The sequence below is a fragment of the Canis lupus genome, chromosome 20 (genome assembly GCF_011100685.1).
Source record: "Canis lupus familiaris isolate Mischka breed German Shepherd chromosome 20, alternate assembly UU_Cfam_GSD_1.0, whole genome shotgun sequence".
Classification (NCBI taxonomy): Eukaryota; Metazoa; Chordata; class Mammalia; order Carnivora; family Canidae; genus Canis; species Canis lupus.
Window position 1 is genome coordinate 17105472 of NC_049241.1, and position 20700 is coordinate 17126171.

Below are 20700 nucleotides of genomic sequence, written 5' to 3' on the forward strand. Positions count from 1 at the left end.
TTCACTGACAATATCCAGGAGCTTGCAAGGAATGATTATACTCTATACTCTCTGCCTTTACTACAGATAAATCCCACCACAGCACTTAAGGCCATAAAATGGAAAGCTGGGTTATACACTAGACTCCAGAACCAAGTTGAATCATGAAAGCCATAGAGTGGCCCATCACTAGATACTGAAATTAAGACAAACCTAACTGCAACCTCAGCCTGTGAAAGAGGACCTAGTCTTACACACAAAGCTGTAGAATAAACTCGTTTTTTTTTCCCCCCTTGTTACTAAAAGTTTTCCCAAATAGCTTTCTAAGCTTCTCTCTGCATCCATTTACTGACAAGCCAACGTGACCAGCTATTGGTCATTTTATATCTTCCGATCTGCTGCAAACCAGAGCTCTGTAGGAGTTGTACGGGGCAGTAATATTCAATACCCACCCATATTCTCCCAAATTAGGAAACACGGTATTTTGCCTTCTATAAAGGTGCGGAGAAATGAGAATGCACCGTATCTAATTAAATTGAGGATCAATTAATAGTAACAGTAACGCCATCAGCAACCATAGCTAATTTAGGGGGGTTTATTTATTAAGCATTAAACACGAAGCTCAACTGTCTTCTTGCATTATCTCATTCCAGTCCTGCAAAAGCCCAATGAGCAAAGTGTAACTGATACTATCGTTAGTATTGAAAAGGGGAAACCGAGGCACGGAGCAGTTAAATGGCACGTCCAAAAATCACACATCACAGAGACGCTGGAGCTGGAGCCGGGACCCACCTGGGCGCCGCGGGAGACTGTGGGCCTGGCGGGAGGCCAGGTGGCTCCCCGGTTGCCCACCTCCGCGCGCACGCGCACAAGTGCCCCCCCGCCCCCACCGCGGGCGTTCCGGAGGGCGCGCCGCCGCGCACGCGCGTGCCCAGGTGGCCACTTGCCGGCCCCGGGGGCCCCTCCGAGGTCCCCAAGGGCGGGGCTGAGCCCCAGGCCCCTGGCTGAGGGCTGAGCCGCGAGCCCCCCCCCCCCAGCCGCGCCACTAGACACCTGCCCCCCGCCGCTCCATCACCTCCCGGGCCCGCCTGCCCGCGCTCGCCCCAAGGCGCGGCTGCGGGGCGTGGGTACCTGCGCCCGCGCCACGGCGGCGTCTTCTGCCCCGGGGTCCTCGCAGGAATTCCTCAGCCCCGGCCCCGACTCAGAAAGTGCGGCTCTCACGGCGAGCGAGCGGGTAGGAATCCAGGGGCCGGCGTCCCCCAGCCTCCCAGCCGCCAGGCTCCAATCCCTGCTCTCCAAATTAATCACTTTCTCCCTCCCCACGCACACTCTCACTCAAAAAAGAGAGAGAGAGAGAGAGAGAGAGAGAGAGGCACAAAGGAGAAGGGACCATCCGTGACTGGCATCTCTAGCTCCCCCAGCTCTGCTACCAAGGAGCCATGGCAACCACGCCCCCGGCCTGGCCCCTACCCCCCCCACACACACACACACCGGGGAACTCCTGAACCTCCCCGTTTTCTCGCTGCCCCCGCCCCAACCCTGCGGTCCTCAGAGCCTCCCTTTTCGAGCTGGCGGCGGCGAGCGCAGAACCCCAACCAGCACCTGGAATCTTCCCCCGGGAATGGGAGCGAGACGGGGGCGGGGTGCGGTGCGGAGGGAAACGGGGCGCTACGACCCAAGAGATGGTCACGGGCGGGGAGGGGCGCCATCAGGGCTGACCCCAAACCCAGGCCAACCTCGGACGCCCTACTGGAGAGAGGGCTGCAATCCCCGGGCCGGTCTGGGATGCTCCCCAGGGGGTCGGGGGCGCTGCGCGGGGGTGGGGGGGGGGAGGCTGGAGCAAAGGCAGAGGGTTGACCTACCCGTCAGCAGGCGGAGAGAGTGGGAGCTGGGGGATTCGTGGAGCCGCTTCACTGTATCCCGCGGACCCGGCGCTGGGTTCGAATCCGGCCTCAGCCACCAGAGGGCGGGGCTGGGAACGGGGGTGTCTCTTACCGGGTTGGGGTTGAGAGACCTCGGACTACCCCCCGCTTTAGGCAAGGATGGGGCCCTGTTGCGCACCCCCGCCTGTCCGGGGAGCTGACCCCTCCCACCGGCAAAGCCCCAACCCGCCGTGCCTCACGCCCCGCGAGTTGGCTGCCCGGCTGCGGGGGGAACCCGCGGGGCTAGCAAAGCAGGTGCACAGTGACCCCCACCCAGGCACCCCTGAGCCGTCTGCGCCCGCCGAGCTGCGCCCACCTTCCCTCCGGGAAACTTCTCCCCTCGCTGGCTGGCGCCCGGGGACGCACGTGCGGTGTCCAGCGGCTCCGCGCGGACCCAAGGGAGTTTCTGGCCGGCGGAGACCCCCCGGGCCCCTCCCGCCCCGGGCAGTGGCCGCGAGCGCGCGGGACCTGCTGGCTGAGCCCGGATCCACGCCCTCCGGGCCGAGGCTGGCCAGCGCCTCTGCGCCGGTCCTCGCTTCTGCGCCCCGCCCTCACCCACGCGGCTGATTTTCCCTCCCTTTGCACACTCCCTTGGGACACAGAGAGAGAGAGAGGGAGAGGGAGGGAGAGAGGGAGAGAGAGAGAGCGCTACAGGCTTAAGACTTATTTCACGGTGAAAAAGCAAGGGACGAAGCCAAAACTTCACTCGTCATTTTCAACATCTATGGTCAAAAGAGGTAGGATGGCTGTCCCTTTAATCTGCAAAACCGAATTAAAAAAAAAAAAAAAAAAAACGGAAAGAAAAGAAACAACACCTGCCCCTCCCTATGGTTTCACTCAGTACGTATTCCAGACACGGGTCGCCGGTCTGGTTTTCCTCCATCGCTGCCTGTTGGAAGGGTGTGGTACCATGTACCTATTAAAAATACCCTTTTTGCTTTCCTTCCTTATTTATAGGTGTGATGAGGCTTGCTCTTTACAAAAGATGCTGCTACGATAAGCTAACAGATCATTGCCTACAGAAATTTGGGCACCTTCCACTGTTAACCTTTTTTTAAATTTTGTCTTAATACTTAGGATCTGCAATTTCACCACATTGTTCCATAAAGTTTTTCCTATTTATTTTGTATTGATTCACTATTATAGGGTAGAAGAAAGCCCTGTGTGCTTATTTCCACTTACAAAAGGCCATTTCTGATGCTTGATCAATTCCACCGAAACATGTAAATTTTATTTTACGATTCCAAAATTAATGAGGGAAAGTTACAGGCTTTTGCAGACTAAGTTATTTATACACTCCTTTCTTTTTCCGTTTCTTTTTTTTTTTTTTTTTCACACCGTGATATTTTCCAAATTTTTCACACAATGCCACTTTAAAAAATTCTGTTGAATTTAATTTCTCTTTGATGGTAAGAGAATCATTGACTTCCAATTTTTACTCCTCTAAAGCAGTAAAATTGACTTTACAGTCTGGTTTTGTTCTCTTCTGTGCATTGAACAATGAGGACATTTAGAGCTGTGAGCTTCCCTCAGAGTTGGATACTACTATAGTAGCCGATAGAGGAAAGGCAATTCAGAATTCTGCTTCAGAAGCAACTGAATAAAATATTTTGAAAATGAATTAGTGGACTTTTAAACTTTAATAATTGCTAACTTTGGAGCCATGACTCTGTCAGTTCATGTGTGGGCTAAATTCTTACTGACTGCATTGCAAATTGCAAATGCAAGTGAGGGCAGGATTAGTCCTGAGTTTAAATTGTACTGCTAGAGTAATTTCTTTGCCCGAGGCATCATTATTCACACGGAATGTTTTCTAAAGTAGAAACAAAGATAGGATATTGAATGAAATTCCAACAGGGAAAATATAAGGAAACATTTCCAAGGTAAAGGAGACACAAAGCTGAGTTGAACTCAGAAGTTGACCACCTTCTGGGTAAACATTCTCTGACCAAAAGACTCAGAACTCAATCCTGGCCAGACCGATAGAATACTCTTCTCCTCCATATACAACTCTTCTTTTCTCTGTGATTTGTTTTTTGACATTAGGATTATTGTGAGGAGATGATATAGATCATGTCGTAAAGATATATAGATACCTATAGCTATATAGAGAAAGAGAGAGGAAGAGAGATCCTAGTATTTATCAGTCATTGTTCAAGGTGCTAGGGTACAGTAGAAAATACAACAAACAAGACTAGCTGCTTCTTTTAAAATCAAATATCCAAAAATATATCAAGGAATATCAAGGCATCATATCTGAAACAAAAAGATGAAGGGTCAGTTCTTAAATACAAATTTTCTTGAAAGGAAAATAGCATATTTCTGAGTCTCTGACACTGCATATAAATGAGGAAACAATAGCCCAAAAATAAGTCCAAAACTTAGTAGAGGCAGCCATTAAGTCTATACATACATGATATGCTTTACTCGAGGCAAATAAATTTTAAGCGAGGGAGAAAGGAAAAGAAGATAAGGAAAAAAGGAAGAAGGGAAAGAAGGGAAGAAGGAAGGGAGGAAGGAATACAAATGATTAACCAAGATAGGAAAACAGTATTTAAAAGAAAAAAAAATTAGCCAGCTAAGGAGGTCTTTTTAAAGAAATGCAAAATAGAAGCAAATGACTTAAATTTCCACATCCAAACTTCATAAATTTCCACTTCCAACACTTCATAGATGTTACCTCCAGGGATAGGTTCTTTTTTTCTTTTTTAAATACATTTCCAAAGACAGGCCACAAATGCAGCCTTTCTTGACCCAAAGAACTTAAAACAGCTCATTCCCTCAGATTCCTGGAAGGCTGGAACCCGAGACCAGAAGGCAGCCTTCAACCAGAGTGGAGATTCAGTGAAACTGCCTTCTGCTGCTGCTTTGAAACCCTCCCTTGGCTCCCATCCTCCTGTCTGACACTTTGTTCAGACTCAGTTCCCACTCAACAAATAATCCTAATCTATCAGGCATCACACAGTTGCACGGGAGTGCTAAAGAAAGACTAGATTTCTTACAAGTCACATGGAAATTTGGTTGCATTAGCTTTGAAAGGTGTGAATTTATCTCTCACAATTGAGGAAGGCCATGTAAAATGAAAATATGACTATTAGACCACAAATGAAGGGGAGAAAGGAGGTCTTTCATGAATAGAAGCAGAAGGTGAGAGAGATAGGCCAGTCATCTGGAAAAAAAAGAAAAGGTATTAAGAGCTGGGGTATTTTTCAGCTTTTACTGCTGATTTACTGCCTATCCCCAGCTTGAACCATCATTTGGTATCATTCCCAGAGCCAGGACCATTGGAGGAGTATTGCCTTTTGGCAAAGCTGGGTAGCTAGTGATATGGCAATGTTCCTAGAAAAATTGTTCAGCGGAAGAGCTGTAGTTTTCGAAATGGCATTTCAGTCTAGCAGTTCTGAATAGTCACAGATCCATGGGGATTTTCTGGCCAACTACTGTCCTAAAGTAAAGCAGCATGTTCCACTGAGAGGTAAGTCCTCAAAGGCAACCTTGGAAGTACATAGCAGCTACCTTCAGCTTAGATACTAAGAAAGCTAAAGAAGATCATATTAATTCTGCAGAGTAAACTTTGTGTCGATACTCCTTTAACTTGTCCTTTAATACAAGAACAAAAGGACATGTATTAAAAATCAAAGGGCAATCATTTGGGGACAAATAAAAAGGTAACGTCTTGTACTTCACCCCATGGATCATTAATACATGTGATTCAGCCTTAGCAGGTCACAGAACCACATATTTTCACTGGATTTTTTAAAGGGCTAGGTAATTTACAGACATTAATAACAATATACTTATGTAGCTATGATCATACTGTTATCAAATCTCATGCTTTAAGGCATTTGTTGATCACTTCTAAAGATCAAGAAGATTTCTTGCCCTCTAAACAGAAATGCTCAAATGCTCATTATAACTACCTTACCCTCCTGTTGGTGGTTTGCTCCAAAGTCCTGTGCAGTGAAGTCTTATCTCAGTGGACCGAGAACAGTTTTAGAGTATGAATCCATTTATTGGGAAGAGTCTTCCTAGTTTTGGAGGATGGGAATTTCATTTAAATCTCTCTATATCCAACATGATACAAAATCTTTTCAATCTGGAAAGTACCTCAGGCAGCATATTTTCCAATAGCTTCCTTTTATAGTTGAGAAGGGCAAGGTTCAGAAATTTTCTCAAGGGGCATCTGGGTGACTCAGTGGTTGAGCATCTGCTTTTGGCTCAGGTTGTGATCCCAGGGTTCTGGGATCAAGTCCTAAAGCATGCTCCCCACAGGGAGCCGACTTCTCTGCCTATATTTCTGCCTCTCTCTCTATGTGTCTTTCATGAATAAATAAATAAAATATTTAAAAATTTTTTTCTCAAGATTTCCAGGTTAGTGGTCTAGAATTCATATATATATATATATATATATATATATATATATATATATATGCCTAGAATTCATATATATATACTTAATCTTGTTAATAATTAATATATAGATATTCTTGTATGATTTTAGAATATGACAGGACACTGCCATCTTGAAAGATAGTTGTATTTATTCCAATTTTGCCATAGCAAACAAGATAAATGTTAAATAGTGAGATGGTGAATGATAGTAGAAGAATAAGGGATGATCTTTACAGAGACAAATAGCCAAAATGAAGGTCTTAGTTGATTTTCTTCTATTTTGTCCAATTGATTTTGGAAATTGGTTTTCACACTCTTAGAATAAAGAAAATTTGGTAGAGAGAAAGGAGAGACTCAGTGGGTATCCTTAATATAAGAGCTTATGGCAGGCTGCTGGTTGCTTCCCTCCTTGTCCTGACCCCCTCATCCCACAAATATGTTCTTTTTTTTTTTTTTTTTTTTTCCTTCCTGGCCACATAGCCACCTACCTAAAGACTACATTTCAGGGCAACCTCTTGTGTCCTCTCTCTCTTTGTACTATCACTCAACTTTCCTTTACTCTCACTAAAAGAGAGAGAGAGAGAGACTACATTTCACATTCACCCTTGTGACCAAGATTGGCCCCATGGCTAGGTTCTCACCTAAGAGACATGAGGAGAAATGCTATTAACAACGACTAGGTCATCTTCTTAAAGGTAATCTAGATTCATTCTTCTATTTCCTTCTAGTGAGCCTATAATAATGAAATATTCGTGTTGAAGCTGACAAAAGAACCCCCATTATCCTGAGTCCCTCATGAGTCCCTCATGAGTCTAGGAACTATAGCCCACATACTACCATGAAAAAACGAACTTCCCTATTCTTTGAGCCAGTATCTTTTGAGGTCTTTTTATTGTAACTATTTAGTCTTTTCCCTAAGTAATCTGTGTCACCAGAAAAATTTCAAAATAGTCAAGAAAAATAAGAATGAATGATATAGTAAGTATCCATTGTTTTTGCTGGACCAGCATTTATAAACATTCAGACAGCTCAACTAATCCTAGGAAATAATATCTCCTAGGTTTATGTGGCTGAGTTGAGGCTGCTGCCAATACTTCCTATTTACCACAGGTCCAGATATGTGACACAGGTATAAAATCCATATTCCTCATCTTTTCATCTATGGTGATTAGAGCAAAGAAAAGCAACAGACTCAAGACAAGCTAATGAAAGACCTACCTGGGATGTATGCTTGAATTATTAGGAAATAACACAGAATTGCTCAGGAAGCTTGATGTCAGATAGGAGAAGGTAGCTGCTTATCACCACTTAGAGAAAAAAAAAAAAAAACACCACAGGGAAAAGAAAAGAAGACTGTACTTGACAGTTAATTGAAAACTTATGTCTTCAAATAGATGAAAGCTTATTGTTTATTAAAAGCTAAAACTGAAATACATCTTAACTATGTAGCTAAGTGAGTGAAAAACTATTAGAGCAAAATAGTTTGAGTTAGTTTGCTAACATCAAAATCATCTTTTTAAAGATTTATTTATTTATTTATTTCAGAGAGAGTGTGTGTGTGAGTAGGGGGAGGGGCAGAGGGAGAGAGAGACTCCTGAAGCAGACTACCCACTGAGCTTGGAGCCCAATGTGGGGTTTGATCCCAGGATCCTGAGATCATGACCTGAGCCAAAAGTTGGCTGCTTAACAGATGGAGCCACCCAGGCACCTCCCAAAATCATTTTTTTTTAAGATTTTATTTATTTATTCATAGAGACACAGAGAGAGAGAGAGAGAGGCAGAGACACAGGCAGAGGGAGAAGCAGGCTCCATGCAGAAAGCCTGACGTGGGACTCTATCCAGGGTCTCCAGGATCATGCCCTGGGCTGCAGGCGGCGCTAAACCGCTGTGCCACCAGGACTGCCCCCAAAATCATTTTTATTCACTATAGATTCCTAGATAAGATTATTCCCTATGGATAGTTTCTTTAATAAAAGGGATGTGCATGACAAAAAGTCTTTCTTTCATGAAATAACTCATCTGATTGGTAGTGACTCTCTGAAATACCGTGACTGAGGGATTCCAATCTTGTATCTGAGTTCAGCTGGAAAAGACAAAGTGATTATTAATGATGTTTGTCATTGATATGACAGAAGAAATGCTTCTCGTATGCTGGGTATTTGCCATCCTTGCATTCTTAAAGTGTGGCATAAGTCTAGACAATGCATACAGACTTTATTTTTTCTTTTTTATTTATTTTTATTTTTATTTTTTTTAAGATTTATTTATTTATTCATGAGAGACACAGACTGAGTGAGAGAGAGGCAGATTCTTAGGCAGAGGGAGAAGCAGGCTCCTTGCAGGGAGCCCGATGTGGGACCTGATCCCGGATCCCAGGATCACGACCTGAGCCAAAGGCAGGAGCCCAACCGCTGAGCCACCCAGGCGTTCCAATTTTTTCTTTTTTAATTACAATATAATGGTACATTCTTTGGGGACATATTTTTAGCAGTTATAAAAAGAACGATGGAATAAATAGTCCTTTCTATGCAATGATTAGGGGCCATAATTCATGTTCTCAATTGACTTTTCCCACAAAATAAATTAGCAGACATGCACTTAAATCACAAATTGCTAATATGTCATATACTGTGTTAACACAAACTCAGATATGTAATCTGGGTAAGATGTAACTCGGGCCCAAGGGTGCAAAAGCACCTAGTTCCAGGGGTCCCAAACAAACCAGGATCAGTCACTCACCACTGACAAAATTCAAAGGCAGAGAGACAAGGGGTAGTGAAACACGAAAGAAGTTATTTTAGTGAAGCCAACACCAGGATGACACTGAAGTAATGTCTCCAAGACTGTCTTCAACGTGCTGAAAATACTTCTAGGTTTATATAAGGAAAATGCAGAACAAAGGTCAGTGCATACTTGCAGGTGAGCAGTAAAGGTGGGATAGATCATTGTCTCAGGGTAAATCATGTGGGGTCTTGCTCAGGACAGTCATTATTGTGTGGGGGGTAGTTTTGTTTCCCATCGTGGGATACTTTCCCCACCAGGTCTTTTGCTTGAGTTAAAAGATTAGCTAGAAAAAAGAATTTAATCTGTTAGAAATTACAGACTAAGGTCAAAACGGAGGTAAAAATCCTCTCACAAACTCGATTGTTTTTAGGCATTGCATTGGATTTATTGTCTTTCAGGAGTTAAATAAGACCTACCAATCTATTTTTTATTATTAGTATTTTTAGCAATATATTTTTCCATGCTGTTTTTCAGAATATTTACCATATTCATATACAGATAAACCCAATAAGTCATTTAAACCCTATACCACAAAAACAAAAACAAAGACAAAAACAAAATACAAAACAAAAAACCCCCACCTCCATACTATAGTACAATAATTACATTGCAAAGGTTCTGAATCTCCTGCTTGTATTGACAAGAAATATTTGCCTTCTCTTATAGGCATTTGTTCCTTTATCTTCTGCCAGTTTCTCACGCAGGTAGTTCTTTGGTATTTTTTGTTTGTTTTTGTTTTTTCTTTCCCATGGACCAATCTAAGTTATTTACTTAAGCCATCTCCTGCCATGCAAGGGATGGAAGATCAATATACTGGTCATCATTTGATACAAGTAAGGAAGGTGAGCTTAAAATCCCATATACTTTTCTACTCTGTGTGCAGAGTCATGGTCCAAAATAGTGCTGTGGTCCCTACTGGGTAGTTAGGCCCAGGTTCTCTTTATTCATCTTGATAGCCAGTGGGAAGTGGATTCACAGTTATAGAATAGAGTACAATTACCATGTCCCCAGGTAAAGGGCTTGAACCTGATGTGAAGATGGGGGTAGACAGTGAACTTTGGTTTTTCCTACTCTCCCTGGTGTGACTTCAGCAAAAACTTCAGCATGTACACTCCCACACCAGGGAGCATTATGAAGTGGGTGAAGGCCTTCCACATGCCAGCAGAGCCCTCCTTGCATGGAGGCCAATTGTCATGGACCACCCCAGCTGTGCCCAAGACCGACCTAGTAGACCAGGAACCTGAGACCCAGCTGCCACTGCCTTTTTCAACATAGACCTCACTCAGGTAGTTATTTGGCAGCTCATAATAAAACATTTAAGGAGACATCACCAGGCATGAGTTTTACAACACTTATATTGCCCATATATAGTGTTTATCAGCTCATATTCTATTTCCTATAGCTCAGTATATCCATGCAAATATAAATATGAAGCACTCTGCAAAATTTCTTATCATGCATATAGAAGCCATCTTAAAAGTTTCCTAAAATTAAGATTTTGGCGTCTCAAATATGAGTAAAAGAGAAAATTTAATGATGAAAATGTGAAATATTCCAGGATCTAAAATATTCTGATACATTTATCTGAAGAAGAATAAAGTAGTTAATGAGCATAAGGATTTGTAATTCTTTCCAATGTAAAGTTATAGACTTCTAGTAATGGTTTCTTTCAGAATTAATCCTCCTCCAGGTAAAAACTATAAAGTATAGACAAAATATAATACCTGAAAGCACTGTGTAGTGACCCCCAACAGGCAGATACTGGAGAGGGTAGATACTTGGAGAAGGAAACAGCACTGGATAAATTAACTGGTTTACAAGTTGTAGTTGAAGGGCAGGACCCAGTCTGTCCATGCTTAGTGGGTAAAAGAGGGAAAGAAAAGTTTCAGACTTACAGTCTTAAAGAAACAGATAACAGATTTTGCACAATCAGACCAACTGAAAAATAAGAGGAGGAATTCCATAGAAGAGCGTGCCAGAGAGAGGGAGCCCTGGATTCTGTTTTAATGATGCTCAATCTTCAGCTAAGCTTTGAAATATGCATTAATAGGACAGTCTCCAAACAGCTCTGCTGAAGTTCCAAAAGAACTGAATTGAGATGTAAACCATCCACTACAAGGGAGACTATAGTTTGATCTTAGCTACATTAACTGCCTGGTAAGAAAAATAAAAATTGATGTTAGTGGGAGAACCTAGCAGAATCCAGAATCTGTATAGTACTCCGAAAACAATCCAAGATGGTTCAACATATGATAAAATATATGTGATCTTCACTCAAAGAAGAGCCAAGGAGATCAACCCTGAGATGATCCTCGCATTGGACATAATGGATAAGGAATATAAAGCACAATTGTAATTATACTCATGGAATTAAAATATTACCACAACGAATATAAAATTAGGAAACCAAAGCAGAGAGACAGCATCTCTAAAAAAAGAACAAAATGGAAATTCTAGATTTGAAAAAGATACAAGATCAAAAATAATCTTTAAAATTTCAATTTGCTTCATAGCAGTTTAGAGATGACAGAGAAAAGAGTCAGTAGTTTTGAAGCTAAATCAATATAAATTTTCCAGCATGAGAGAAAGAGAGAAGATTAGAGGCAGAAAAATGAATACAGCCTCAAAATATTTAATATGTGGGTAATTGACATCTCAACAGAAGAGGGAGATGGGACATAAAAATATATTCAAAGAAATAATGCCAGAAAATTTACCAAATGTGGTGAAAGCCAGACACTTAGAGATTCAAAGATTCAGCAAATTTTCAGCAGGATAAATACAAAGTGAGCTACCTCAGTGCACAATAATCAAGTTGTTAAAAAGACAAAGATAAGAGGAAAACCTAGAAAGATGACGGAGAGTAAAACAGCACATTACATACAGGTGAATAGCAATTTTAAAATGCTGATAGAAAAAAAGAAAACAACCTAGAAATCTGGATCCAGTGAAAATATCCTTTAAGTATGAAGGCAAAATAGGCATCGGTCCAGATAAAAGAAACTAAATAGGGTTATTGCCATCAGAGCTGCACTATAAGAAATGCTAAAAGTAGTTCTTAAAACTGAGGAGAAATGATACCAGATCAAACTCAGATCTTTTTTCTTTTTTTTTTTTCAAACTCAGATCTTTAGAAAGAAATAAAGAGCCCTGAAAATGAGAAGTAGGTGGGTAAATATAAAAAAATATTTTTCTTTCAATTTACTCAAAGTATTTAAGAATGTTTAAATCAAAAAAGGCCTAGCTCTTGCATCCATTAAAACTGACAATTCCTCTAATTCAGTGGAAAAGGTGAACATTATGACATGCACAGAAATGTCATTTCACATATGAAGATATGTTTTAATAATCTATATTTCCTGAGTAAAATATAGCATATTTCATTATGTCAGTTTCATCTAGTGTTTCATTATTAGTACAACTATAGAAGCCTGCAGAGATTTTGCAGAAGGATCAGCCCAATTAGATAAAAATGAGAATCCTCTTTTCAGATCTAAATTTTGCATCACTATCTTTCTAGGAAGAGATCATTAAATTATGATTTAGTCACCAGGCTCTTTACTGATTAGAATGCAGAATACTTAACCATTTGCATCTGAAAACAAAGTGGAATAAATATAGCTAGTCCGCTTAAAAATAAAATAAAAGAACTTGAAATTTATCTAAATTTGAATGAATTGCTTAAGAGGAAGTACAGAGCAACTCTCTGCCCAGCATAATATAGTTTTTCTATTACGCGTGCCCAGAGGAAAACTGTTTTTGGTGAAAACAGCTAGGACTGATTAACTGATAAATATCTTATACACAAGGTAATTAACAATAATTCTTGTACATCAAACATGTTTTCTTCACTTTATCCTATGAAAATACATTTGAGGGTAGCTCGTTTTTTATTCTCAAAATGAGACTAATGATTATATGAGTACCAGAAACAATTACTATGAATCAAGAAAAGGTTTATCTTATAGTATTCCATCCAATATCATATCTGTTCTATTATGCAACAGTTGAATATCACAAACAGAAGAAAGATGATATTTTAAATTTTTCATAATGACTTAATGACCAGAAATAGGAAAAGCAGAATCCACAATGCATTTTAGTGAGTTTTCAAGGCATTGACAAGTGTCAACACTGCAGTTAAAAGAGAGAATAAGAAAAAAAAAAAAAAAAAGAGAGAGAGACAATAAGGTAGAATAAATAAAAGTGAGTTTATTTTGTAGTCCTAAACATTTTTCTTTATGAAGTAAAAATTTGGAGGATAGTATGATTTTTAACATAACCAAAAATACCAAAAATCTAATGTACAAAGAGAAAACAATTTTCCATTAAATGTTACTCAAATAAAATGCAAATAAAGTTTCTTATAAATCGATATTATCTGGCAACTTAATTTTGTCTTTAATTTACATATCCACTCCCGAATTTAGAGATAATGAAAATCTAAAATGCTCACCAAGATATTTAATGAAGCATAATAATAAGCTTTGAAAAACTTAAAATGCTATTGAAATAAATTTCATTTTGATAATAAATTAATGTATTTACTAGGAATAAAATGCAAAGGTTTACTTACTAATTCTTACTCAACTTATTGAAATATCAAAATCTGGCATCAGATTTTGAAGGTGATAACTAACAATTAACTTCTCCAAAAGTCTGTGAATAAAGCAAGGCATATGTTCCACACTTGACGAATTACACACATTCATTATAAGATCGAGAAAAGAAAGGCATTCCCATGCCAACCTTCAAACCCTCAAGAAGAATTTATTCAAGCTATAACTCTACACTGATGACAGAGCAAACCAACATAAAATGGGGACTTTACCAAAGGGATTGTTTATAGAAGGGCCAGAATAGGTTTTCCCGTAAAATGCTGTAGAAGCCCAATGTTTTGTTCTATTTTATACTTACGGTAATAAACTCCTATCCTTTAAGTTATAGAGTTTTCTCACCATCATGTGATCTAAGATGTAAGGTGAAACAGCCTTTTGTTAGAATTATCTCAAAGAAGGAAAATGCAGTACATTCTCTGAAATAGTGACTGGTTTTGTTCATACTCTTGGCCTGCTTGGGAATTGGTAGTTAAATGAAATTCCACTCGTGGAAAGCATCACCAATTTTGTACTTACTACTGTCAGTAGGTGTAATCTTGTATATTTGTTGGAGATGGATGACTTTATTTTTGCTCTTGATTCCCAAGAGATTGAACTTCAGTAAAATATATAGAAAGTGTTGTTAAATGGGGCAACTATGGTGCATAATAAAGTCAGAAAAATAACAAGACTAAAACATGAGCAAGCATTGCCTCCCTAAATAAACAGATGTATTGGAGAGAGAGAAGAGGGGGAAAAATCGCATCATGCATACTAAAGAATGCTTCATCCAGAAAACAAATTTCTATACCTTTATTTCACATTCCCTGAGAAATAAATAGCCCTGCCAATAAAAATATGTGGTGTTCTGGGGTCAAAGTGGTAAACTTAAAAAGATCATTAAGAGTTTAAAAAGGGAATTGGATAACATGCACACACATGCAATTGACAACCAGATGAATTTTGTGAACCTCAGACTTTAAGCATTTCTTGGGCGCTGCAAGTGAAGAATCAGACAAAATTGTATTAATGATACCATTGTTCACTTAAATTCTCTTAAAGAGGATAGCCTTTGATGTCACCTGAATCATCCAATACATATATATATACATATGTATATACATACAGAATCTGCATATGATAAACATGAAACATGACACCTCTCACTGAACCAGTATAATTAATTTTCCAATATTTGGAATAAATGGAACTTTAATATGTTTTAAATGTCCTCAATGATGAAAGCAGTTAAGTTGAAAATAGCAAAGACCTTCCTGAATACCATAAGGAAGCAATATTTCCTTTCTGTATCTGAAGTTGGAATGATTCAGTGCCTTCATAACAGCCTAATCCTTACCAGAGTGGTATCCAGTGGAGATTTTCAGTATGAGCCATAATAGGGATCCCTTTCATCTCAAACATAGCTCTGATAACTGTACTGCTTGCAGGATACTGAGAAAATGAATAGAAGTAGAACGTCCTGCTCTGAGGAGAGCACAGGTGGGATCCTCAACAATCTGCCAGGCCAATGCCAAACTTTCAAAAATTAAGTGATCTTTCCTATTACTGGCACATACAACTCATACCAGTAAAATACAACCCCTAAAGCTGATTTGTTGTTCCTCATGCATCGGTACAATTACAGTCCAATTCTTTCAAATACCATTTCATTAAGGCCCAGTATAAATGTGGACTTGGCTTAGTAGCTAGCCAAGTTATGAAACAAATATTTATTCTGAGAGATAAACGATTTTAAATATCTCCTTGGCCTTTATAAATATAGTATTTCATCAAAACAACAAAATCGCCAAATTAGAGCCAAATAAGATGTTTTCACTTAAATTAAATGATTTATTCTCACAATGGAAAACACAGTAGTGATGTTTAGATATAAGCGGAATCCAGTAGAATAATCAAGTTCTTAATCATTATGAAGACTGTATCTCAGAATCTTAATCAATTGATTTTGTACTTTAGTTTCACAGTAGTGGAGATGAATTGGCTGATTATCTATAGTCTTGTTGTCTTATGACAAAGCACCACATCATTTTAAATTAGCCTTGATTTAATGGTACAGAATGTTGCCATGGAATAAAGTGACAACATGAATATATCCTCATAAAATGAAGTGATCCAGACATTCCTAAATCATTTGCTTTGATCAGAAAAGTTATATTTCAATAAACAATCAAGTATTTGCTGAATACTTATTATATACTAAAAATAAGAACCCTTATTCCACTTGGGACAATGCAACATATAAATGGGAAAAATTATATAACTGGCCTTAATAGAGGGCAGGTTAGACATGGATACAGGAATAAGGGAATCATTATAAGACTTCAAGTTGTTTTAAAACACTGATTCAAATAAATTAATTTAATTTAATAAAACACTGATTCCATCATATTGCATATTTCCTCATTCAAAAAGCTAAAATGTCTCCACATAGTGAACGGGAGAAAGTCCATGTGTCTTAGTTTATTATTAGAGGACATTACCTACCATTTTCAGTCTTACCATCAACACTCACAAACACCAGGCTTGTGTTTGCATCAGGGTATTTAATAGACTGGCTCTGGAAAAGCCCAGTTTCCCTGAATCACTGTAACTCCAGATGACTCACTCCAATTTCTCTGAATTGCTGTAACTCTAGATGATTCATCTTGGCTCTAAACATGTGAAGCCTTGTTGCAGCAATTTTGCTTTCAGTTTTTATTAATAATGATAGTGACAATAATAAAGGCTAACATTTATTAAAGTTTAGTATATGTTTTGCACAATGTTAAGGCTTGCATGTACCACCACTTAATTTATACTCACAAAGATTCTATCAAGTATGTACTATTATAATCCACATTTGGCAGATGAGAAAATGAGTCATAGAAAGATTAAGTTAAATTGTCTAAAGTTATAGGAAGTGATGAATTCAAGATTTTAACAGAAGTTTGATTCCATAGTATATACCCATGATTATTGTCCTAGTGTCCCCCATGAGAGCATGTATTCTAAAAAGCTAGGAAGGGACTGGTATTTTGTGTATGCCTCAGAACAAAGACTAAAAACTACTTGGCACCATAGTAGAGCCTTAATGATTGTTATATAAATACATGGATAGACACATAGAAGAAGCAATGGAGAGACACTGAGGGCACAAATGAATTCAGAGATAAGATCTGAGATTTTTCTAAAGAAGTTGGGGGAAAAAAGGGTACTTTGAGAGAAGGCCAGGATTTGAGAACTGAGTAAATGTGACAGAAAAAGAAGCAGGAGAGTAGAATGTGACTTAAAATTTGAAGCCTAGGGCAGCCCAGGTGGCTCAGTGGTTTAGCGCAGCCTTGAGCCCAGGGCCTGAATCTGGAGACTCAGGATTGAGTCCCATGTTGGGCTCCCTGCAAGGAGCCTGCTTCTCCCTCTGCCTGTGTCTCTGCCTCTCTCTCTCTCTCTCTCTCTCTCTCTCTCTCTCTCTCTGTGTCTCCTGAATAAATAAATAATTTTTAAACAATTGAAGCCTAGAAAGCTAAAGCAATGGTGGTAAGTAAGAAACATGAGTCAAATTCCAGACCATGTCATAGGTTTGGACATGCTATGATATGCTCATGAAAATATCACAGGTTCACAAAGTGGCAAATGTGGGATTTTAAGGCATTGAAATAAAGAGTTTTGTTTTATGTTTTTCTGGAGGTTGTGGAGAGTTGCTGCTATGAAAGGATCCTCAAGGGTATCAATGTGGGTAGACAAGGAATAGGAATTAGCCACATCTACCATCATATTTTAGAAGTCAGAAGAAGAAAACTCTCAAATTATATGAAGAGTAAAGTGTCAAAAAATAAGAGACAAACAGAAATGTACAATTCCATGAACATTTAGCAGAAAAGTATGGGAGGAAAATGATGTTTTACAATATCAAGTAAATAAAAGGGCTTTAGGAAACCCCCCTCAATAAAAAGTAATTTTAGATTTTGGTGGAATTTTGGGAGAATTAAAGTTTTAGAAATCATATTGTATTATGAATGGGATTATTGAAGGAAATTAAGATGTTAATCAACTATTTTCAAGCTTTTACCAGGTACCAAACAGTGAATTTAGTAGTCTATATAGATTAACTCATTTAATCTATACAGGGGGAAAAAAACAACACAAAAAAAATCCTGAGTTTGATACTGTGATTATTCCAACTTTAAGTATGAAGAAACTGGGCCTCTAGGAGACAAAGTGAAATGCTGAGGCATATGGCGAGACAGCGAAAGATAAGGGACTGGAATTTGCATCTGATTCACACATGCTTCAGTATACGATTTGGAAGATCTGAAAAATGTACTTACTGGAAGCAACAGCCATACCCCCAGATGGCATTTACAATGTGAAGGAGATAGGCCAATAGAAATGGACAAAATGGAGATGATAGCTGAAAATAAGGGTGAACATAAGATTCTTTGGGACTGAAGGAATACTGAAATCAAGAAAAAATAGCCCTTAGGGCACCTGGATGGCTCAGTTGGTTAAGCATCTGCCTTCAGCTCAGGTCACGGTCTTAGGTCCTGCGATGGAGCCCTGCATCCGGCTCTCTGCTCAGTGGAGAGTCTGCTTCTCCCTCTGTGATCTTTCTCATTCTCACTCTCCAATAAATAAATAAAGTCTTTTAAAAATATAGGCAAGTTAGAGCACAGAAAAGCCCATTTTTATGTTACTGCTGGGCAGTCAGCTAGGCTCACTTCCTATAACAGTTAGCTAAGCATAAGACTGAAATTCTTGCAAACGACAGATTACCTAATCTGCTGTATGAATTGTTCACAAACCATGGCCTGCAGGCCAAATCTGGTCTGCTACTTGTTTTATAAACAAAGTTTTATTGGAACATAATCATGTATATTCATTTACATGTTTTCTGTGCCTGCTTTAAAGCTACAATGACAGATTTGTGTAGTTTCAACAGAAACTATATGGTATTCAGTGCCTGAAATATTTGTTGTCTGGCTTCATACAGAAAAAGTTCCTCAACTCCGGTCCTGGAGTTTTTGAGGCTGCCAGCAAATATATACATTGTTAAGAGTAAATTCCCAAATTCAGATGGTCTTGTGAATTACCCTGATAGAAATGTGTATCACATTAGCTATTCTTTCCCTTTCCCCATTCTACATAAGTTTGCAAACTAAAAGTTTGGTAGGCCGTCCACAAAGACTACAAGTGTTAATATTCTATTCTCCTCTTGTTTCTTGGCACACAGCTAGACCACATTTCCCAGGACCCCTTGCATCTGGGTGGAATCCTGTAACTGACTTCTGGCCAATGGAATATTGGAGTCAGAAATATATACCGCTTCCAAGGATGGACATAACACAATCTTTCAAGTTTTCTCTCTTCCTACCCATGTGACTGGAAGAAAAGGAGAAAATAGTGCCATAAGAGGGAAGGGGCTACACTCTCTGGATTTACTCTTAGACAAGAGAAATACAACCTGGAACATTTATAGTGATTTTATGTGAACAAGGAACAGATTTTTATTCTGTGAAGCTACTGGAAGAAGAAAGTTTTGTTGTATTAGCCAGCATTAATTACTCTAACAAATTCAGTCTATAAGTTTCTTCCCAAAATAAATTGATAGCATTATGTTTTAACCTTTATAATATAACTCATATCATAAGAAAATAGTTATTAAATATTTTAATATGTAAAGCATGAGTCATATGGAGATGCCCCTGCTTATAGTAATTATCTACATTTACCTAAATATGCTCTACTTCTATTTTCTCTATTTCTGTGAGTGACATTGTATTAGTTTGCTAAGGCTACCACAACAAAACACAACAGATTGGGTGGCTTAAACAACAAAAATTTGTTGTCTCACAATACTGGAGGCTGGAAGTCCCAAATTAATGTGTTGAGAGTTTGGTTTCTTTCCTTTTTTTTTTTTTTTTTTTTTTAAGATTTTATTTATTTATTCATGAGAGAGAGAGGCAAAGGCACAGGCAGAGGGAGAAGCAGACTCCATGCAAGGAGCCCGACGCGGGACTCAATCCCAAGACTCCAGGATCACGCCCTGGGCTGAAGGCAGGCCCTAAACCGCTGAGCCACCCAGGGATCCCCCTAATGACCTCTTTAAAAGTCCTACCTCCAAATATAGTCACATTCTGTGGTAGTGGGTTTAAAGTTTCAAAATATGAATTCAGCCCATAATTGGCACCAAGAATCATCCAGTCTTTCTTTCACCCTTGATATTTTCCTTTGCATCGCCTCACCTATTGGCCATGTCTGATTAAGTTTATTCCAGACTTATCTTTCATTTCTGTCTCTTCATCCCCACTTCTATCACCACCTAGCCTGTCACCTCATGCTTTTAGTCTCGGCTTTAGTAACTGTCTTTTAAATTGTCCTCCTGTATGTACTTCTCTCCATCTCCAATCCATCCCACCAACTTTTTGAAAATCAACAGTCTTTCAACTGATCTATAAAATAAAGATCATAGCTTTAGGCCTGTCATTCAAGAGCCTAGAAGATTGTGTTTTAAACTGATGTTTGTAGTCTTCTTTCCTAATACTTGCTTTCATTCAAATTTGACCACATTTAGTCCCCCAAATCACATCTGGTTTTCCTAACACTCACTCAGCATTTAATTTCTCCACTCATAGTCCCCCAAATCACATCTGGTTTTCCTAACACTCACTCAGCATTTAATTTCTCCACTCACTGCTTCTGGAACACCTGTGCTGTCATATTGATCAATCTTCAGTCAGGGTACCTTTTAGCTCTCCACTAGAATGCTTCTGATCTCCCAAGGTATTCCATGGAAATTCCCACCTGAACTTCCACAGCAACTTGGATTTCATTCATGCTAGTTGTATTCTATTTTGTATTGTCATTATTGTAATGATTATTATGTTAGGTACTATGTTAAATGTATGACACATACTACCTCATTTAATATTCAAATTCATCCTTAATATCTACAAATACCTCATTTACAGATGAAAAAAAAATCTTAAAGAATTGAATATCTTCCTCAAAAGTCAACACCTAAAAAGTAG

General features: G+C 39.3%; 1 protein-coding gene and 1 long non-coding RNA gene across 4 annotated transcripts in view; one reads left to right on the plus strand and one right to left on the minus strand.

Annotated features, from left to right (window-relative positions):
• CHL1 (cell adhesion molecule L1 like) overlaps positions 1-2424 on the minus strand; it is a 194974-nt gene extending 192550 nt beyond the window's left edge. For 2 of the 3 annotated variants that reach the window (XM_038565827.1, XM_038565829.1), the window contains exon 1: positions 2218-2424. The gene's annotated coding sequence lies outside the window, so the exon portion shown is untranslated. Of the gene's footprint in view, positions 1-1110; positions 1383-2217 lie in introns of those variants that run through there. The other variant, XM_038565828.1, reaches the window with a different exon arrangement.
• LOC102154165 overlaps positions 1071-20700 on the plus strand; it is a 32883-nt gene continuing 13253 nt past the window's right edge. The window contains exon 1 of the long non-coding RNA XR_005374710.1: positions 1071-1213. This is a non-coding gene — a long non-coding RNA (uncharacterized LOC102154165). The remainder of the gene's footprint in view (positions 1214-20700) is intronic.